At 49.7% G+C, this 21333-nt stretch overlaps 1 protein-coding gene across 3 annotated transcripts in view; it reads right to left on the bottom strand.

Moving 5' to 3' along the window:
* PTPRS (protein tyrosine phosphatase receptor type S) overlaps nt 1-730 on the bottom strand; it is a 103544-nt gene extending 102814 nt beyond the window's left edge. For 2 of the 3 annotated variants that reach the window (XM_027085383.1, XM_027085387.1), the window contains exon 1: nt 582-721. The gene's annotated coding sequence lies outside the window, so the exon portion shown is untranslated. Of the gene's footprint in view, nt 1-581 lie in introns of all 3 variants that reach the window. The other variant, XM_027085380.1, reaches the window with a different exon arrangement.
* Nucleotides 731-21333: the final 20603 nt, after the last annotated feature.

Below are 21333 nucleotides of genomic sequence, written 5' to 3'. Positions count from 1 at the left end.
GAGGGGGATTGGAGAGCGAAGGTGGCGGGCAGAGCAGCGGCCCTGAGCGCACCGGCCAGTCGGTGCCCCCCTCGCTCCCACCGGGAGCCGACTGTCCCGCGCTGGTCTCCACTCCGGGGCGCTCCCTGCCTCCGGGACCCGGCCGGGGAGCCTGGCCGGGCGCCGCTGGGGCCAGCACCCCCTCCCCACACACGCGCGTCCTCCCTCCGCGCCTTTGCCCCGCCCGCAGCCCAGGGTGGTGCAGCCGGCGGCTCTGGGCAGCTTCCAACGCCGCGCTCCGGGCGAGTCCAGCCCAGCCCCCTCCCCCGCCGCGGCGAAGCCCCCCACCCCGCCCGCCGAGCCCTCCCCGCTGCCCCTGTCTGCCCCGGCCCAGCCCCTCAGGGGCATTGTTCGGACGCAGCTTGCCGGGCTCAGCGGCTGGGCGTGCAGCCGGCTGCAGCGGAGCATCCTCCAAGCACAATGGCCGTGTAGGCTTCCCCGGCACAAAGCCGGCGCTTTGCCCACTCCGCTGCCTCCAAGAACCCCATTGGAGCGCCTGCATTTTTTTAAATCGAATTCATGATTTTTTTTTCCCCCCTTACCTGGAGGCTGGCTGGGCTGGGCTCCCCCGGCTCTGCCCCGCTTCACATCCTGGCTGTTGCATGGGATTCGAGCGGAGCCCGAGCGCCAGCGGCTCGCGGCGTGCGCGCGCCGGCCGGGCTGCCGGGCGGGCGGCGCGAGGACACTCACTGCGGCTCGCGCTCCCCTCGAGCCGGCTCGCGCGCCCCCCCAGCCGGTGACGTCATCCCTTCCGCTAGCGCCGCCGCCGCCGGCTGGGGGCGGGGCCGGGGCGGGGCTGGCACGGGCGTGTCACTGCGCAGCCGCGTAGTCGCCACGCCCCTCGGCCAATGAGGCGGCTCGGCGGGGTCACGTGGCCCTGGGCGTTTAAAGGGCTGTGGGAGCACGTGGGGCGTGGGGCTTCGCGCGACACGTGGGTGGCGGCGTCAGCCCGGGGTACCCGTCTGTCCGCGGGTCCGCCCGCTAGCCCCAGGGCGCTTGGCCCAAAGGCCATGGTGTTTGCCATGTGCTGCTGTAAACTCTGCCATGGCTCCCCAGTGCCCTCCGTGTAAAATGCAGCCCCCTCTGGGGGGCCCATTTCTCTGCGTTCGCACCCATCACTCTGCCCCCAGGTGTCCATACCTAAGCCAAGCCAGCTTCTTACAGTTCTTTCAATCTGTTCACTGCTGACTCAGGGCCCTTGCCCCTGCTGTTTCTTCACCTGGAATAGTCTTCCCCCAAGATCTTTCCCTTCTCTTTTTTCCCGTCTCTGCTTAACCTGCAGCTCCTGGGAGGAGCCTTCCTTGACCATGACCATCAGCCACCCCACGCTCCATTCTCTGTGCCATTGTCCTGATTTAATTCTGGTCATGCTAGGGTGTGGATCTCCATGGGGCCTGGAGATCCCTGTGTCTTGGCTGCATGAATAAGGGAATGAGTGAGGGAACACTTCCTGCAGAGTAACCACTTTACAAACATCTCTTCTAATTACCATCAGCTGCTGCCCTTGAGGCAGGACAAACCAAAGTAGGAACCCCAGCTCAAACACTAACTTGCCGTGTGGGGCCCTGCCTCAGCTTTCCCACCTGCAAAATGGGTTTGCTTCTCTGGGTCTCAGTTTCCCATCTGTGAAATGGGGCAAGGTGTCTGCTGCTCACAAGAGAGTGTAAGGATGAAGTGTGATACTGTGCCTGCTTGGCCTGTAGTTGGTGCTTGAAAATGGGATAATGAGAAGAGGAAAAAAAAAGAAAAGAAAAACGGAAAGATTACCACAGAGGGTGGGAGGGCTCAAAGACACCAAACAAGATTGCACATAAAATTATTGTATTCTGAACCTACTGGAAGGGTTTTATTTCTCCAAGGTATGTGTTTGGAGAGGGCCTCATCCCCACAAAACGACTCAAGTTTAGAATTTGGGGTTTTTTCCTCCAAAACCATTGATTCATTCATTCCTGGCCAAAGATGCAGATATAAACAAAAGGCATTAACTCAGGGAACAAAATGAGAAGGCGGAAGTCATAAATAGGAGAAAAGAGAGGAAGAGAATGAATAATTCAACAAGCAACCTAAATTAAGCTTGGAGTTTCCCAGCGGCCAGTGCAGGTTTGCAGAACCTATTTTGTCCTCCTTCCTAGCAGTGTGACCCTGACCTAGCCATTGACAATCTGACCTTGGTTTTCTCATCCAAGCAATTGGGAAACTGCCTCATCTTGAAGAATCAAATGGGATGGTCTGTGCACAAACGCTTAGCTGATTTGAGGTACACAGTAGGTGCTCAAGCCTTGCATACTCGACGGAGGTAGAGTGAAATGAGAGGGCATGAGCCACACTCAGCCCTGCCACCTATTAGGAGAGGAACTTTGAACAAGTCACTCAGAGGCTCACTGTTACCATCTGCAAAAAGGGTACGACCACATCTACCTCTGAGAGTTCTTGTGAGCGGCAAAGGAAAACAGTTGTAAAATATGGTGCAGGAAACCAACCCATTCAGGCCATCAGTCTGTGTGCCAGGCTGTTTTTAGGGCTGGGGCACAGAAATAAACAAAAAGACTAAAAAATTCCTGCCCTCCAGGAGTTGAGTCCAGTGGAGGAAATAGACAATATCTCACTTGGGGTAAAAACCCAAGTCCTCCTTGCAGCCCACAAGGTCCCCCACTGCCTGCCCCCATCACCTCCCTGCCCTCACCTCCTCCATCTGCACCCCTTGCTCACTCCATTCCACCCATGCCAGCCTCCTCACTGTTCCTTGCAAACATCAGGCACAGTCCAGCCTCAGGGCCTTTGCACTGGCTGTTCCCTCTGCCTAGGATGCTGTTCCTCCTGCTTTTCCCAAGACTGGACCTTCCTCATCCTTCAAATCTCTGAAAGACCCTCCCTGACCATGCTGCCAAAGTTTATCTTCATCTCAGTACCAGATTATTTATTACAATTTGGGACTGATTACTCTCTGGGGAAGTTTGCTTGTTTTCTGTCTGTCTCCCCACTTTATCTATGCCTGTTTGTCCATCCGCCAATGTAGGATAGTAATAGTCTCTATCTCCTAAGGTTGTTAGGAGGGTGAAATGAGTTACACCATCTAGAGTCTAGAAGCATTGATAAATGTGACCACTGTCAATGGAAAACCAAGATGACTAGCCAGGTGATCATAAAAATCAATACAGGGAGAACAGAACATCCTAGTCTGATATTGTTGCAGCCTCTGGCCAGCCCCAGAGGGTTGACAAGTGTCAGAAGGGCATTAAAGATCCTGTAACACCAAACCAAGACCTCCTGCAAGCCGAAGCCTGTAGAGGAAACAGGAGAGAATGTTCTCCCTGGGAGCACGGCTTAAGCCTCAAAGTTCTACAAGGTGGAAAATACTAGAATTGGGAGGTGGGGCATAGTAGGTTCTGGGTCTCTTTTGTGTCTGCCAACCACAGGGACTGGCAAGCTGTGGATGTGACTCATTGCTTGTTGGGTGAAACGTTCAGTTAATGAACATCTCCACCTTTTGCAGGGGAGTGGTGGGCTTTCTTCACCCTTCCACCCTCCTCCTCCTTCCCTGACAGCCCAGCCTCCACCCCAGTATCTCCCAGAACCTGGTAATTAGCTTCATTGTGTTTTCATTGAGACAACTCCAGAGAAACCATCAACTGCCCATCACGGTATGTACACAGGACTCCTCATGCCAAGTTCACGGAACCCAGCCTTAAATTCATTTTTTTTTTTTTTTTGCGGTATGCGGGCCTCTCACTGTTGTGGCCTCTCCCGTTGCAGAGCACAGGCTCCGGATGCGCAGGCCCAGCCACCATGGCTCACGGGCCCAGCCGCTCCGCGGGATATGGGATCTTCCCGGACCGGGACACAAACCCGTGTCCCTTGCATCGGCAGGCGGACTCCCAACCACTGCGCCACCAGGGAAGCCCCCAGCCTTAAATTCTTACAAGCCATTTCCAAAACATCTCCCCTACAACTCTGCCCTAAGCCAGAGAGTCCACTGTCTCTGTGCATTCCTTCAAGTTAAACATTTCCCTCTCTGTCTCTTCCCAAGTTCACTTCAAATGCCAAAGAGAAAAGGGGCAGATGGAAACACCCCATTTGCTGACTGGCTCCTCTTTACTGGGTTCAATGTGGGACCCCTTTGTGGGGCCCCTGATTTAGTTTATCAGGTAAGCATTAAGGCTCTGGAGTCAGAAAGACATGGTTTCAAATCCTGGGGGTGGCACTTAACAGAATTCAACATCCCTTCATGATAAAATACTCAGCAAACTAGGCATAGGGGGTATTTCCTTGACCTGATAAAGAACATCTACAGCTAACATCATACTTAATGGTGAAAGACTGGATGATGTGCCCCTGAGATCAAGAGAAAGACAAGGATGTCAGCTCTCACCAATGCTATTTAACATTGTACTCGAGGTTATAGCCAGGCAATTAGGCAAGAAAATGAAATAAAAGGCATCCAGACTAGAAATGAAGAAGTAAAACTATCTCTATTTGCATGACATCATTTGGTAGATAGAAAATCCTAAGGAATCCACTAAAACAAAACTATTAAAACTAGTAAACAAGTTCAGCAAGGCCGCGGGACACAAGATCAATACGCAAAAATCCATTGTATTTCCTAAGCGTTGGCAATAAACAAGCAAAATGAAATTAAGAAACCAATTCCCTTTGCAACTGATCAAAAAGAATAAAATACTTAGTGATACCTTTACTGAGAAATACAAAATTTTATACTATGAAAACAACAAGACATTGCTGAAAGAAATGAAAGAAGACCTAAATAAATGGAAAGACATCCCATGTTCATGGATTGGAAGACTTAATATTAAGATAGCAATATATCCCCAAGTTGATCTACAGGTTCAACCCAACCCTTATAAAAATCCCAGCTGGCTTCTCTGCAGAAATTGACAAGCTGATTCTAAAATTCATATGGGAATTAAAGGGACCCAGAATAGCCAAAACAATCTTGAAAAAGAACAAAGTTGAGGGGCTCACACTTCCCAATTTCAAAATTATTGCAAAGCTACAGTCATCAAGACAGTGGGGTCCTGGCATAAGGATAGATGGTCAATGGAATAGGACTGAAAGTCTAGAATAAACCCTCTCATCTATGGTTCATTGATTTTCACAAGGTTGTCCACTCAGTGGGGAAAAGAATGGTCTTTTCAATGGTGGCACTGGGAAAATTGTATCCACATGCAAAAGAATGAATTTGGACCCCTACCTCACACCATATGCAAAAATTAACTCAAAATGGATCTTAGACCTAAATGTAAGAGCTAAAACTGTAAAACTCTTGGGTAAAAACATAGGCATAAATCTTCATGATTTTAGACCGGACAATGGATTCTTTGGGGATGAAAAAAATATTTTAAAATTAGATTGTAAATGATTGGTGATGATGATGGTGGTTTGTGAATAAACTAAAAACTATTGAATTATATAACTCAAGTGGATGAATTGTATGGAGTGTGAATTATGTCTCAATCAAGCTGTCATTTAAGAAACTCTTAGTTAAACTTAAAAGCTTTTGCACAGCAAAGGAAACCATAAACAAAACAAAAACACAACATACAGAATGGGAGAAAATATTTGCAAATGAAGCAACTGACAAGAGATTAATCTCCAAAACATACAAACAGCTCGTGCAGCTCAATATCAAAGTAACAAACAACCCAGTCAAAAAATGGGTGGAAGATCTAAATAGACATTTCTCCAAAGAAGACATACAGATGGCCAAGAGGCACATGCAAAGATGCTCAACATCACTAATTATTAGAGAAATGCAAATCAAAACTACGATGAGGTATCATCTCACACTGGTCAGAATGGCCATCATCAAAAAATCTACAAACAATAAATGCTGGAGAGGGTGTGGAGAAAAGGCAACCCTCTTACGCTGTTGGTGCGAATGTAAATTGGTACAACCATTATGGAGAACAGCATGGAAGTTTCTTAAAAAAAACTGTAATAAAAATAGAGCTACCATATGATCTAGCAATCCCACTCCTGCACATATATCTGGAGAAAACCGTAATTCAAAAAGATACATGCACCCCAATGTTCATTGCAGCACTATTTACAATAGCCAAGATATGGAAGCAACCTAAATATCCATTGACAGAGGAATGGATGAAGAAGATGTGGTATGCGTACATAATGGAATATTACTCAGCCACAAAAAAGAATGAAATAATGTCATTTGCAGCAACATGGATGGACCTAGATTATCAGATTAAGTGAAGTATGTCAGACAAAAACCATACGATATCACTTATAAGTGGAAGCTAAAATATGACACAAATGAACTTACTTACAAAACAGAAACAAACTCACAGATAGAGAGCAAACTTATGGTTACCAAAGTGGATAGTGGGGGTGGGGGGAAGAGATAAATTAGGAGTTTGGGATTAACATAAACACACTACTATATATAAAATAGGTACGCAACAGGGACCTACTGTATAACAGTGGGAACTATACTCAATAACTTTTTTTTTTTTTTTTTGCGGTACGCGGGCCTCTCACTGTTGTGGCCTCTCCCGTTGCGGAGCACAGGCTCCGGTCGCGCGGGCTCAGCGGCCATGGCTCACAGGCCCAGCCGCTCCGCGGCACGTGGGATCCTCCAAGACCAGGGCACGAACCCGTGTCCCCTGAATCGGCAGGCGGACTCTCAACCACTGTGCCACCAGGGAAGCCCTACTCAATAACTTTTAATAGCCTATAATGGAAAATAATCTGGGAAAGAATATATACATACACGTATAACTGAATCACTTTGCTGTACACTTGAAACTAACACATTGTAAATTAACTATACTTCAATTTTTAAGAAGACATTAAAACACACTAACAAAAACACTTGGTTATGCCACCTCTGTGTTACATGACTCTGAGCAAACCATGTGTGTCTCTGTTATTCTCAGTTTCTTTGTCCTGAAATCAGGTATAATTAGACCTACCCCACTCAGGCTTTCTGTGAGTGTCAAATGAGCCATGTCACAGGAAATTATTTTGGCAAGTGTAAAGAAATACTTGAATCCAATAGAAGGGAAAAAGCTTGAATTACCAGGTACAACCCCACTGGGGACTAGTATACAGCTATGAAAAAGGATTGGTAGCATGGACCCATGAGGAAGGATCTCCAGGATAATTTGTTCATGATAAATGCAAGTGGAGAGCTTTGTTCCACCTTCCACCTTCCACCTAAGTTTTCAGCTTATCCTTCCTTATTTTAATATGAGCAAATGCATACATTTGCATATCTATAAAGCCAGTTCACCACCATCATGCAAAATACACAAAAGATGGGATGGATGGGTCATTCAAACATTTCTCTTAAAATGACATCTTTCTCTTTGTGGTGACAGAATAGTTCTGAATCTTCATTGTGGTTGTGGTTACACAAATCTGAACATGCAATAAAATGGTAAGGACTACACACACACACACACACACACACACACACACGTGCCTATAAACCTGAAAAGTCTGGAAGATGTCAGTAGAATGTCAGTTTCCTGATTTTGACAATGTTCTATGATTACGGAAGATGTGACCACTGGGGGAAGCTGGGTGAAGGGTACGTGGACCAATCTGTACTATCTTTGCAACTGCCTGTGAATCTGTAATCATTTCAAGATAAATGCTTCTCAAGGAGCATATTGGGTGGCGGAGGTGCGGTGTGCATGTTCTGTCTGCTCCCCGTGACTGGGCTGGGCATGGGTGTTGCTTCCCTACTTGGAGTGCCTACAGACAACACTATGCTAAACATTTTGATTCTCACCCATCCACGCAAGCTGCTTTCCCTAACTCTCCAAACCCAGCCATTCTCCGTTTAAGCTCTTACAGACGGTTAGTGAGAGAAGAAAGTGAGGCAGCCCTAAATTTTTGGAGCATGAAGAATAGGGAGCCTATGTGGGTTGGAGCCCAGGCCTCTATGTCTGGACCCCTCTGCTCCCCTGGCATTTTGAATCTGTATTGGTTTCCTAAAAGCACCACAAACTGGGTTGTTTAAATGATGGAATTCTATTGTCTCACAATTCTGGAAGTTGGAAGTCCCAAATCAAGGTGTTGGCGGGGCTGTGAGGGGAAGCCTCTGTTTCAGGCCTCTCTCCTTGGCTTACAGATGGCCATCTTCCCCCGTATCTCTTCAGATCACCTTCTCTCCGTGCATGTCTGTCTCTGTGTCCAACTTTCCCCTTTTTTTAAGGACACCAGTCATTTTGGATTAGGACCCATGTTGATGACCACATTTTAACTTGATTACGTCTGTAAACACCCTATTTCTAAATAAGGTCCCTTTTTGAAGTCCTGATGGTTAGGACTCCAACATAACTTGTTTGTGGGGGGACATGATTCAACCCAGAACAGCCTTGCCCAGAAGGTGACTCAGCTGAAATCCATCTAGGACTTCAGCTGCTGCTGGGTAATTAAGGGGCTTAGCATCCCCAAGACATACTACTAGAGACACCAGACCATGGTCCATACATCAGGAGCACCCTTTGCTGATGGCAAGAAGATCCAGGCTTTCAGGGAGGCTGGAGATGCCATGCCTCAGGTCAGCTCTAAGGCCTGCCTGGAACATGGAGAGATCAAGGGACTTTATTGCACTGTCTTCCTGGGAACTCAATGACAATCTTCCAAACTGGCCTCTGTTACCTCCTACCTGGTGTAGATGTGGTCTCTGGACTCACCCATTTTAAGGGACAGTGGCCTGGATTTTCCACCAGATGGGGGCTGAGTCTTATATCCAGGGCCCAAGGGACACACCTAGTCTCACCATCCAGACCCCCTGCTTCAACCTCACCAAGCCAGGGTCCTCCTACCACCACCACCTTGGGTCCCCAAGCATAGCACCTGACCATCTGGGTGGACCTAAGGTGATTTTAAGTTCTACGTACACAGAGCATGAAACACCACAGAATCACGCTGGCCAAAGCTATTCACTTCTCTATTTTCTTTTCCAGGAGAAAGTCTTGGGTGGTGCTAGCTGAGTCATGAACGCCTGCCTGCTCACATTCTCTCAACACTTCTTCCAGGAAGGAGAGGGATGGTCTTGCTGGGAGTCTGTGCCCGAGAATGGTGGTCACAGCTCAGATCGGATCATTGCCCTCGAATAATTTCAAGGCTGGACCTTCATCCTTTTTCCTTGTAAACTTTGGCCTTACTTATTGGTGGGATTGGTTACTTTTACTTGCTTTTGTGTATTCATTTCATTTGCATCCAGCTCTAGAGAAGTGTGGCCTAATGTTCCTTTTTTAAAAAGAAGTTTGGTTACCGAGAAGCAAACAAGTGGGCATAAAGAAAATATGAAGTAACCAATGGTCAAGCACCTCCTCCATGTTTGAGGAGGATTAAAGTCCAGGGCAGACTGAATTGTCTTGATGAAACTTGGTGATGCCTGAGCAGTATGGGCCTCCATGAGACCCATTTTACAGGTGAGGAAACTGAGGCTCCAGGAGGTGACATCACCAGCTCAGGGACAAGTGTGGAACAAAGATTAGCCTGACTGCAGAAGTTATACTCTTTCATTCCCCAACGGTCCTCCCTCCAGACGTTTCCCAGGCTCTTCCCACTTGCTGGCTTGCCCTCTCCGCCCCTTTCTGCCACCCCACAGTTTTGACAACTCCTGCCCGCCACCTGCAGGAGGCCCTTCTGACTCTTCCAGCCCCCAAATCACTCTGAAAGCTGGGCTGGGGGCCCAGGATGGGCTGGGGGCTCATCAATCCCTCTTACAGAGCCAAGCACACCCTGGGGCTTGCCGAATACTTGTGCAGTGTGTGGGACCGTCCCTGTGTGTGAAAAGGGTTAACTCACTTCATTTGCATACCATGCCGAGATGCATTTTGGGAACAGACTGCAGCACGATGCAGGGGCTTGGGGTAGGGGTGGGAGGGTAGTCCTGGAGCACCAGGAGAAGTGGGTGAAAGGGATAGGGTTTCTTCTGGGCAGAGCTAGAAGGGTCTGAGCGGGGGATGTGGGCAGGAGTGAGGCACAGATCACCCTAACTACTAGGGGGGCCTAGTTAGAGTGACATTCCTTTTCCCTGTAATGAACCAATCAGAGAGGTGCAGGCATCCAGAGGGGGGTCCCCCCCCCAGGAGCTGTCCTCAGTTTACCTATCTGCAGTTTGGGTATATGGTACGTTCTTCCAAAAATTTAAGCAGCGCAACAATTCAACCAACCCTGGGTTAACCACTGTGTGAATTTAATCACATGCATAGTAGGCATTTAATAGATGTCAGAGTGTTCATTTTTCACACCTCTAAAGGAAACCAAGCCTCGGAGAGGGGACGTGGCTTAGCCAGAACACACAGTGGGCAGGACACACAGCAGACATGGATGTCCCAGCAGGGCTGGAGCTTAGCCCTCTCCCTGCCACCCTCCCTGGCTCCCACCCGACCACAAGTGGGATCGTCCTGGCAGCAGAGATGTGGCGCAGGATAAAACAGGAAGCGCTAAATAAATCCACTCGCCTGGCGTCCCAGTTACCCATGGAGCGCCTCTCCTGGTGCCTGGCACTCTGGGGCCCTGGAGGGGGGTGCTTTTCCTGTGCCCATGAGACTCAAAGCAGCTGCAGCATTTCAGACACTGCACACAGGTCCCCCAGGCTATGGTCACTGCCCTTGTCCCCCAGTATTGTCGTGACTTTTCTGAACTGAAAGAAACTAAAATATTGGTATGTTTCTGAGCTGGGAGCAGGCCTCCTGCTGAGGGAAAGGGGAGGGTCGCTGACACAGGATAACAGAATCCATCTGATGAAGCATCTACTATGTGCTGGGCTGTGGGCTGAGAGCTTCCCTTGTCGCCAAGCAGCTGGAATCATCCCCGTGGAGTAAGACTGATGATTTCTGCCCATTTCACAGCAGAGCAAATTGAGGCTCAGAGAGAGAAGGGATGTACTGGGTATAGGACACCAGGTTTGATTCAGCTCATTTCTTAATCCATTCATGCATCTGACAGATACCTATTGGGCACCTACTGTGTGCCAGGGAGTGGGAACACAGCAAGGAACAAAATAGGCAACAATCCCTGGCTGACTTTTTAGAGGAAGAGATGGGCATAAAACCAGATAAATAAATGCAAGGTGGGAAGTGCTAGGGAGGAAGAGGAAGTAGGAGCGGGGAAGGGTTGAGGGTGCAATTTTAAATCGGGTGGTAAGGGAAGGCTGTGCTGTGATGAACAAAGGTCTGAAGGCATTGGATGAAGAACATCCCAGGTAAAGGGAACAGTCAGTGCAAAGGCCCTGGGGTAGGACCGTGCCTGGCATGTTGGCGGAACAGCAAGGAGCCTGTGTGTCTGGAGCAGAGTGAGGGGGTGGGGAGAGGGAGGAGGGGAGGGCAGGGAGGGGAAGGTGCAGGTCGTGCAGGGCCTTGTGGGCCACCTGGAGGACTTGAGCTTTTCCCTCCAGGGAGGTGGGAGCCCTGGGGGGCTGTGAGGAGAGAAGAGGCAGGACCTGACTCAGGTGCTCACAGGCGCCCTCTGGCCGTTGCAGGGAGAACAGACTGTGGAGGGCGAGGGCGGGAGGTGCCTATGCTGGTTCGGGTGGCTGATGACGGGTGTCAGACCAGGGTGCAGGCAGCTTAGGGGGAGAAGTGGCCAGATGGGGGACAGAATTGGGAGACAGAGTGATCCTTGACCACACTTCCCTTGCAGTCTTTCTGGGGCCTGGGCAACCTGAAGGGACTGAATGGGGACACATTTATATTCTAAACCCCGATAAGGGGTGGTGCCCGCAACCCGCCGCCTGAGTGCTCTGGCTCCTGCAGCTGTGCCACAGGTGTTGTGTAACGAGGTTGAGATGCGGGAGCCCCCGCCCCCCAGGCAGGGCAGCCTGTGCCCCCAAGCCTCAGTAACCAGGTGCCCGCTCTACCCTGAGCACCTGAGCAGAATTCCCCAGAATGCTGAGCCGGAGACACCAATGACATCAAACCGAGCGGCCCATTGCCACTCCCAGTGTGTGCCACACCCTGCCGAGGCCCCAGTGACAAGCACAGCCAACCAGTGACTGGGGCTGGAGGCATCACCAGAAATGACATTTCCTGAGCACACTCTCTGTTCCAGACTCTGTTCCCAGTGCTTTCTGGTGACCCTTCACAGCCCTGGGAGGTCTGTGATGATACTGTTCCCACTTTACAGGTGAGGCATAGAGAGGGTGAGGACAGCCCAGGCTTCAGTGAGTCAAGCTGAGCCAATGCTGCCCTGTGGTCTTGGGTTAGTGGTCCCCTCTGCCCTTGCACTGCTGGCTCTTGAGGGGCCTGGAAGGTCAGTGGATTTCCCAGAGCAGAAACCCCTCCCTGACACAGGCCAGTCTTGAATGCTTCCAGCGATGGGACCCACACTCCCTGTATGAGAGAGCTGCCTTGGTTTTGGACTATGCCAAGAGTTAGTTTTTCCTTTAATTCATCTGGTCTCTGACCTCTCCCTTTAACCTCCCTCCTTCGGCCCTGGTCCTGCTCTCTGGAGGCTGCTCAGGAAATGTGTCTCTCTTCGCCCTCCTCCTTCTCCTCTGCCCTTCCCTCCCCCACTTCCTCTCCTCCGCCTCCAGGCAGCCCTCAGCTTTCAGTCTAAGGAGCAGAATTGGAGAATCAATGAATTCCAGGGTTTGGAGTCAGACACACCTGCCACTTGGCAGTTCTGCGGCCTTGGGCAAGTCATGTGATCCCTTGGAACCTCTGTTTCCTCATTTGTAAAAAAGAAGGCAATATCCCATCTTCGTCGCCCCTGTGGCCCCCATGCCCAGCTCAGGGTGTGGCACACAGCAGATACTCAATAAACATTTGTCAAACGAATGTTTTTCCTTTCAATGATTGGTCCACTGATTACTACTTGCATGCTCCAAATCTTACCCTTCTTTTTTTTTTTTTTTTTTTTTATAAATTTACTTACTTAGTTATTTTTGGCTACACTGGGTCTTCGTTGCTGCACGCGGGCTTTCTCTAGTTGTGGTGAGTGGGGGCTACTCTTCGTTGTGGTGAGCGGGCTTCTCACTGCAGTGGCTTCTCTTGTTGCGGGGCACAGGCTCTAGGTGCATGGGCTTCAGTAGTTGTGGCTTGCGGGCTCAGTAGTTGTGGCTCGCAGGCTCAGTAGTTGTGGCTCGCAGGCTCTAGAGCGCAGACTCAGTAGTTGTAGCGCACGGGCTTAGTTGCTCTGTGGCATGTGGCATCTTCCCGGACCAGGGCTTGAACCCGTGTGCCCTGCATTGGCAGGCGGATTCTTAACCACTGCGCCACCAGGGAAGTCCCCAAATCTGACCTTTCTTAAGAGCATTCCAGAGTAACCCCCTCACCAGCACCCAGCCAAACTCTCTCTGCTCTGCCCTCACTCTTCTTCCTGACTCACGGCCTTTGCACACGCTGTTCCCTCTGCCAGGAATGCTCTTCCCTCCTGCTTTGCTTTTCATCCTTTATTGGGCAGCTGAGGAGTCCTCCATCCGGCTCCCTCCCTTCTCAGTTTGCATTTAAATCATTAACTGTGATAGTGAATTATGTAATTAACCGCTTAATATCTGTCTTCCCACACATTCTGTCACGATGGCAGGACTTTTTATCTGCTTTTTCATACTTGTAGCCGTAGCAGCTCGGACAACACCTGACACATACTAGGTGCTTGAGAAATGCTTGTGAGTGAAAACAATGAAGGACTTGTGTTATACCACCATTCTGCCTGTTTCTTCCCTATGCTCCAGTTTACCAGTTATTTGAATTGAATACATTCCTCCTAGCGAGGAGGCAAACGGAGAAAGTGGTAGCATCACCTCCCTGTTTTTGCACTCCATACTCCTCTTAATACCATCAAAATGTTTTCACTTCCCTCCCCCCCTTTTTCAGTTTTTCTCATTCAGGAGCAGAAAATGTTAAAATATGTTGATGTAGTCAGAAGTGTTTTAAGCCTTCAGACAATTCAGACTTGAGAATCAAGTGATGGCGAAGAGCTAAAAAAAATACATTCTCGCGTATTAGGAGGAGAAAGAAAATGCCATTTCAATAAAATCGAGCCTCGTTAATGCTGGAATATAAAGATAGACACTTCCTGTCCTCCACACGCAAACTTTATCCACAGCTGTGAGTGCCAGGCCCTGCAGAATGGCTGGGGCAGGGCGGCCACAAAGAGACTATAATTGCTCCGGAGTTGAAGCCCTACGTGTTCGCAGAGCCATGCCAAGATTGGATGAAGGTCACAGAGGATGTGAGATGCTGTGGGGAAGGAATTGTCCTTGGGGCCCTCCCAGGCTATAGGAAGCGGAGGGGCTCTGCCTCCAGGAGAAGGGATTCTCATGCCCTGTTGCCTATTACAGGTGGAGTCTTGTCTCGGTCAGGTCTTACACAGATGTTTATCCTCCTGGGGAGGGAGGTTTCTAGTGAACATCCAAGTACCCCTATGTAACCTTGGGCACATTGCACACCCTCTCTGTGCCTCAGTTTCCCTATCTGCCAAATACAGGCAATAATTTAATATTAAAGTTTTAACATTAGCTATGATTATTTGCTATTATTATTAGCTCTTCGTATTGTTTTTGTTGTTGCTTTTATAATACCCTATCTGCAGGGAGTATGCCCAGCCCCTGGACTTTTCCTGACAATTGCCCCTGCCCCTCATTCCCACTAGCACAGCGCCCTCTGTCGCATTCACAGTGTTACCCCACCCTCCTGTCTTAAGCGATTAGACCAGGGAAGCTGGCTGAGCCAATCAGATTCTTTCCTCTGGGAGTTTGGAGTGAGGGCCCCAAAGCACGCAGAACATACCACTGCCTTGTGGGAGGGACAAGCAAACTGAAGAATAAAGATGGTAATTGCAGATCATGACAATTGCTACAAAGAGATAAAAGCACAGTAATATGATGGAGGGGTACGTGTGGAAGAAACTTTAGTCAAGGGGGCGGGGGGTGGGGGACCTCTCTGAAAAGCTAAGAGATGGCACGCAGAGCAGAGGGTACAGCAAGGGCAAAGGCAGGGCAAAGAGTTTGAATTTCATCCTTGGGGCAATGAAAAGAAACTGAAGGGATTTTTAACAGGAAAGGGATTAAATTTGTGGCTTAAGAATGTCAATCTAGAAGATGAAGGAGCAACATTTCCTGAAAAGAGCCAGCCTGTGTTTAACCCACAGCCCTGACTGCACATCTGCTCATTGATGGGAAGTTGCTGCTTGGGGTCTGTGTTAAGAAGGATTCTGAGCCTGAGTCCCAGTTCTGCAGGGAAAGGTGTGCTGCAATCTATTAGTGATGCCTGGGTCCTGTCTCCTTGTGATAGAGTTCTGTTATTGGTTAGTGATGTCTGTCACAGGCAACTGAACAGACTATGGTTGTCTGTATGTTACATGTTTGCTGTCCAGGGTTAACAGCCTGCTTCTGCTCAGAGAAAATTCTCTCCACCCTCCTGGGAAGGACAGTAAGATGGATCCTGGACCCAGACAGACAGGGTTCAATTTTTGGCCTGAGTGCCCCCTCCTTGTGCGGCTTCGGGTAAGTTGCTTTCTTACACTGAGCTTCATTCCCTCCTCTGGGAAGAAGGAACAGAAATCTCACCCTACGGACTTAGTCTGTGGATTGTATGAAGGGGCCTGTGGGACATCCTGCCATGCAGTAGGACTTGGCTGTAGTGGATATTGGCCTCTCCAGGCCCCCCTTGCTGCGGCCCAGGTTCTGAAGCTGAATCCATTTTATTTCCAGACCCAATTCCAGGGTTGGTTCCAACTCTGTCCCCCAGACCTTGGCAGATACCCTAAGCTGCGTCTTGCACCTGGGTTCTGTCCCCAGAGCTGCCAGAGCCTTGGCATCCATCACCCACAGACATGCCCCCACCTGGTGACGGTGTGCATGAAACAAAGTAGGCACAGGGACAGATGGCCTGGGACTCTCATGGAGGGGGAGGTTTCCCACACCTGGCCTCCACTGGCTGCCCCCCAAACTGGGCCCATCAGGGAGGGTTCTCCTTGCCAACTGAAGTGGGGACTGTCCCAATGCCTGGCTGCCTCCCAGCTCTTGGCCTGCTCTCCCACCATCAGCATTCATGTTTGCAGGTGGCTGGGGCCACTTTTCCTCTCCTGTTACTTGGCACGGATGGAGGGATTTGGGGGTACTCTGAGGAGTGGGGGACACCACAAATGCATATTGCTGGGGCCTGACCCAAGGGTGACTTTGGAAAGCAGTAAATGTGCAGGAGGAGACAGGGTGAAACCAACCTGGGGAACAGGAGGCAGAAGCGGCCTCTCCCAGCTCCCTCCCCACCCCCGCCCTGGCCCCTCGACACTCCATCCTCCGCTCAGCAACCAGAGGGACATTTTTTTCCCCGCACCATGGGGTATGTGGGATCTTAGTTCCCCGACCAGGGATAGAACCCGTGCCCCCTGCATTGGAAGCCCGGAGTCTTAACCACTGGACCGCCAGGGAAGTCCCCAGAGGGACATTTAAAAGCACAAACTGTATCCTCTCCTTCCTCTGCTTGGATCCTTCTGCGGCTGCTTTTGCCCCCCGGGGCTAAATCCCAGACTCTTTCCACTGCCTAGGAGGCCCCCACACCCCCTGAGCCATCCTCTTCCTGTTCATTCCCCTCCCCCATCTGGCCCCCCTTCCAGGCTAAACTCTGAGTCTCTGAACTTGCTTCATGCTTCTCACAGGCCAACCTTGGTCTCACCTCCAGACCTTTGCACATGCTGTTCCTCTACCCAAAGTGCTTTTCCCTCCCCTTCACCTGGCCAACTCTTCAATCAAGTCTCAGCTTCAATGTCACCTCTTTAAGGAAGCCCCCTTTGATGACGTCCCCCGACCCCAGTCCAGGTTAGATGCCCCTCCCTGTGTGTCTACCATCAAAGCTCCGATCGCCCGTTGAGCCCCAGCTCCTGATATGCATCATCTCGATGGAATTTTCACCCCTCCAGGGAGTCACCCCAGTGAGGGTCCCCATGACTCAGGTACCAGAACACAGGTCTGCCTGGCTGGCTAGGGTTTGAAACCTAGCTGTTCCGCCCATGCACCGTATGACTTCGGATCAGTGACCTCACCCATCTTGGATCCTCTTCTCTCATCTGCAGATCATGACTGCAGGTGGGGCTTGTTCAATGAGTGACTCAAAAATAAATGAAGGAATGGGACTTCCCTGGTGGTCCAATGGTTAAGACTCCACGCTCCCAGTGCAGGGGGCCTGGGGTTCGGTCCCTGGTCAGGGAACTAGATACTGCATGCCTCAACTAAAGATCCCGCATGCTGCAACTAAGGCCCGGCACAGCCAAATAAATAAATAAATATTTAGGAAAAAGAAAAAAAAAGAAGGAATGGATGAACAAACAAACAAACGAATGAATTGTGCTTGTCAGCCTGTTTCACACACGGCAGCCAGGGGCGTCTCTTTAAAACCTGAATCAGAAGATCCTGTCACTCCTGCACCAAATCCTTCCATAAGTCCAGTACCCTCTCAATAAAGTCCACATTCCTCCCCGCGGCCCACAAGGCCCTGCACCACCTGCCCCCATCCCCTCCCTGCCCTCCCCTCCTCCCTCTCTCCCCCTCGCTCACTCTGCTCCAGAACATGGGCCTCCTCCCTGTTCCTCCAACGTTCCAGGCACAGTCCTGCCCCAGGGCCTTTGCACATGCTGTACCCACTGCCTGACACACTGTTTCGCAAACTCTTGGCCAAACCTAACTTAACCGTCACCTCTGCTGAGAAGCCTTCCCTGATCACCCTATCTGAGCACATGCCCAATTATTCTCTGCCCCATTCATTTTCTTCTTAGCTCCGATCCCCATTTGGTAAAAAAAATCCCTGCATTTGTCAGGGATGACTTACCTGTTCAACGTCCATGTCTCCTGCTAGAGCTGTGTCACCTTGGGCAAGCCTCTGCCTTCCTCTGAGCCTCAGTTTGTTCATCTGTCAAATAGGGGTATGAGCCACTAGGCAGTGGGCCCACAATTGGCCATCTTGTTCCCTGCTGCATCTCAGCACCTAGAACAGCGCCAATAAATGAATGGATGGATGAACAAACAATGAACAGGTTCATTACCTCTCAGAGCCCAAGTTTATCCTGCTTAGCCCCTCTCTGGTGGCCTCTCAGAGCTCTGTCTCTCTGGGGCCAATGAGCTGGGCTTAAGTGAAGGGGTGCTGGGTCCAGATGTCACTGTGGCATTTGTGTCCCCCATATACATCCCTGCTTCTGCCTATGAGGGAGGCAGATGGGCTTATAACATCCAGTGGGTCTCGGCCGCTACATCTCTGTCTGGGGACATGCCCAAGCCACTCGTCAGAGAGCCCATGTGGGAGCGTGTGCGGCTGTTCTCCCATGTGGGTCAGGACGCTTGCGGCCACCTGGGCCAGCGTCACCCCTGTAAAATACCAACCCGCATCCCCTGCCACGTGTTTCCTCCTGCCAGCTGCCTCTCGGCTGTGAGTTTCAAAACCTGTCACATTGGAGGGGGGCAGGAGGGTGAGGCACATACAAACGTCCCAAGAGGAATAATGTTAATTGAGCACTTACTATGTACCAGGCCCTGTTCCAAGGCCTTTATTACAGTTTCCACATCTAATTCGCTCGCAGTCCTACAAGGTAGGATGTCTGTATCGTCAGCCCCATAGTATAGGTGGGGAGACCGATACTCCAAGAGAAAACACGACTTGCCAAAGGCAGAGAGCTGGCAAGGATGTTAGATTGCAGCACTAGCTCCAAAAGCAGAAAGAACATGGAAAGCAACCTATATGTCCATCCACGCGGACCAGTTACGACAGTCTCATATTCCAAAGAATTGCAAACAGGTGTTCCGACAAAAACTTGCACGCATGTATTCATAGCAGCATGATTCACAGTAGCCAAAAGGCAGAAACAGCCCAATGGTCCATCGACAGGTGACGGATAAACAAAATGTGGTCCATCCATATAGCGGAATATGATTCATGTTAAAAAAAAGCAGGAAATTCTGACACATGCTACGATATGGATGAACCACAAAATACTATAAATAAAATAAGCCAGACACAAAAAGATAAATGCTGTCTGATTCCACTCATAGCAGGTCCCTAGAAGAGTCAAATCCATAGAGACAGGAAGTAGATGGTGGGGGCCAGGGGCTGGGGGAAGGGGAGTGAGAGTCAGTGTTTCATGGGGCAGAGCTTCAGTCTGGGGAGATGGGAAAGTTTTGGAGGTGGATGGTGGGGATGGTTGCACGACAATGTGAATACACTTAATGTCACTGAATTGCACACTTAAAAATGGTTAAAATGGTAAATTTGTTTTTTCTTTTTCTTTTTTTTTTTTTTTTTTTTTTTTGCGGTATGCGGGCCTCTCACTGTTGTGGCCTCTCCCGTTGCGGAGCACAGGCTCCGGACGCGCAGGCTCAGCGGCCATGGCTCACGGGCCCAGCCGCTCCGCGGCACGCGGGATCCTCCCGGCCCGGGGCACGAACCCGCGTCCCCTGCATCGGCAGGCGGACTCCCAACCACTGCACCACCAGGGAAGCCCCACAATAATTTTTAATTTCAGAAGAATCGAAGCACTGACATATTATACAGTATGGATGAACCTTGAAAACCTTATGCTCGTTGAAAGAAGCCAGACAAAAAAGACCACACATTGTATGATTCCATTTATACGAAACGCCCAGAACGTCCACAGAAACAGAGAGCGGATTTGTGGTTGCCAGGGGCTGGGGGAGGGGAGGGGGAGTGATTGAGAATGGGGATGGGGTCACTTTTTGGGGGGATGGGAAAGTTCTGGAAGTAAATAATGGGGATGGTTGTACAACCTTGTGAAAGTACTTACAAAAATGAAGTGTACATTTTTAAGTGTTTAAAATGGTAAATTTTATGCCACGTATATTTCACCACAACAAAAGAAAAAACAGCTTGGTTCATTCTCTCAGTGGAGTAGTTGGCAGATGTATAAAAAGTGAGAATCCATGTACCCTAAAGAAATGATCTCAAAGGTGTATTGTTAAGTGATAGCAAGGAAAGTGCAGGATAGTATTTGAGTACACACACGTGTGTAAAAAAAAATCGTGAAGGGAAGGAAAATATACACACAGGTGCTTATGTGTGCATATGTCAACCCTGGAAGGAACACAGGGACCTATAAAACTGGCTGACTCTGGGATGGGCACTGGATGACCTATCCCTGGGGGGATTCCTTTTTCCCTCTGTGAACTCTTTTGTACCTTGAAAGGCAGAAAAGCACGGCGGTTAAAAGCCCAGCTCTGCCTTTGACCAGCGGTGTGACCTTGGGCCAGTCACTTAACCTCTCTGTGCCTCAGTGACCTCATCTACAAAACAGGAATGACGATGCCCACCTCAGAGGGCTGTTTGGACGAGGCTATAATGAATTAACACCAATCAGGTGCTGGAAATGTGTCGGGGGCTGTAATACAAATAATAATAATAGCTGGTATTTATTAAGCATCTACTATGTGCTAAGAGCTTTGGATGCACAACTCATTTAGTCTTGAGGTTGGGGGAAAGTGACCCCATTGTACTGATAAGGAAACTGAGGCTCAGAGAGGGAATGTGTCTTTTTTTTCAATAAATATAATCATTTGTTTCAATGGTTGATCATTTAAATGTTACCTTAAAAAAATCAGCCTGTTCACACATTTGTATATTAAACACTGAAGTGATTAGAGAGGGAATGTGTCTTAAGGTCATGCAGCAAAGCAGGGCAGAGCTGGGACAAGACACTTTTGTGGTAGTCTCCGCTTCCCCAACTATCCAATTCTGTCCATCTCTCAGGGGATGGTAAGAGAAACAGAAGTAAGTCAAAATGATCTAACTAAAGAAATGTTCGATGCCGATGCTAAGAGGTCTTCTGATCAAGGAGGGTAACAGTGAGCAGAGTTTGGGGTGCAAGGGGAGGGTGGCTTCTCTAACCTTGTTCAAGGGCCAGAAAAGCCCCCCAAAAGAATTTTCAGCTGATATAAATATTGTGGCTCCTGAGACTTGGACCCCAGAACTGGACCTTCAGAGAAGGGCTTGGTTGGAGGGAGCTCTTTCCGTTACTGAGCACAGCCCACAGCTAGACAGCAGGGAGGTACAGCCTGGCTGGCTCTGGCCCATTCAACAAACTCAGGTTGATGATGGTGGGCAAGGCCTAGGGGCTAGGGGAGGTAGCAAGACAGGCCTGGAGACTGAATGGAGCATAGGGTCCAGCATGTGTAGACACTGAAAGGATGGGTGGAAGAATGGATGGGTAAAAACTGATGGATGAATGGGTGGGTGGGTGGATGGGTGGATGGATGCATGGATAAGTGGATGGATGGATAAGTGGATGGATGGGTGAGTGGATGGATGGATGGACAGATGTGTGATTGGATACATGGATGAGTAGAGGTTGATG

The sequence above is a fragment of the Aethalodelphis obliquidens genome, unplaced genomic scaffold, assembly GCF_003676395.1.
Source record: "Aethalodelphis obliquidens isolate GAN/ISIS:26980383/991018 unplaced genomic scaffold, ASM367639v1 scaffold53, whole genome shotgun sequence".
Classification (NCBI taxonomy): domain Eukaryota; kingdom Metazoa; phylum Chordata; class Mammalia; order Artiodactyla; family Delphinidae; genus Aethalodelphis; species Aethalodelphis obliquidens.
Note: the sequence above shows the minus strand (reverse complement) of the source record. Positions and strands in the feature narration are given on the sequence as shown.